The sequence below is a fragment of the Arachis ipaensis genome, chromosome B08 (genome assembly GCF_000816755.2).
Source record: "Arachis ipaensis cultivar K30076 chromosome B08, Araip1.1, whole genome shotgun sequence".
NCBI classification, from domain to species: Eukaryota; Viridiplantae; Streptophyta; class Magnoliopsida; order Fabales; family Fabaceae; genus Arachis; species Arachis ipaensis.
The window spans coordinates 1,293,405-1,294,790 of NC_029792.2; positions in this window are offsets into that span (position 1 = coordinate 1,293,405).

Here is a 1,386-nt window from a genome sequence, read left to right on the forward strand (position 1 = left end):
ATTTTTCCTCCCTTGTATTTACATTAATTTTTTCCAATTATTGAACATTGGACTTTTCAACTTTATATGTCTCACGGTTTATCTTTAAGAATATAAAATAACGTGAACCATATACTATATATGTTAGGTTCCAATTAAATGGCTACTATTCAATTGCCAAATATTAATTAAAGAGTCGTAGTATATATATATTATATATATAGTGACGACAATTATGAATGCTTGTAAATGTATTTAGATTTTGACAAATTAATGAAAGGAATATAAATATTTTTAATGGGGTATGTGGGTAGAGCAGAACTGGATTTGTTTTTGTTTATGTTAGTTCAGCTTTCGAGATGCCTGCACCTTATGTACGAGCTTTATAAAAATAAATTAAAAAAATAGTTATTGTTATTATTGGGCATGGAAATTAGAAAAACATATTTGTTTTGTCATTATCTTGTTTTATTCTTCAATGATTAAGGTTTTGAAAATGGGATCTTGCTCGACTCAAGTCTCAATGTGCTCTACCAGCTCATCTCTGCCATTAAAAAACACAAAGGAACAAAGGTTATTAATGCAACGGTATATATTATTATATATGATAATAAAATCAAAAGGGTACGGTGTCATGGTAAAAAGACAATATTAGAAGTTAGAACAACTTTACTCAAAAGAAATTTGCTGCTTCTTAGTAATGTAGGTCAAATTATAATGCATCGACTGTATTAGAGACTAATTTTTTGTGATTTTATCATGTCGAAAATTAGGTACGAATTTTAAAAATATGTTCGGTTATTATTTAGGATTGGGTCCGAATTAAAGCAAATTCGATTTTATCCGATATATATGCACTCTAAAGAAATTAAAAAAATGTATATATGTTTTAAATTAAGGAGTACTAGGGAGTTAGTAGATTTTATGATTTGTAATAATCAATTAGTTATTAATAGTGTTTTTAATGGTGTGAGATTTCATCTAATAGTAGAGAATTACTCATTTTTCTTTTGTTGGTTAAATGCTGGTCAGATTTTAATAAAAATGCTATTCCGTTAGACTTTCTCTTAAATTAATTCTAATATTATGTTATATTAATTATAAGTTTATTGTTTATTTTTAATTACACTTATTGAATTAGAAAATAAATAAAAAAATATCAAATTAGAATTTGAACAAATTCAAGTTCAAATATGGATATTAACTTTTCAATAACAAGTTTTCTCTTTATAAATAACTACATCATAAGTTTTTTTTATAAATTATTGTTAAGGTTTTAAAGGTCCGATTTTTATCTACGAGTTTAAAGACAGGTTAGGATTCACACAATAAATTTGGTATATATTTAGCATCGGATTTGAGTTAGGATGAATTCGATTTCATCCGGCCATATACACTTCTAATATG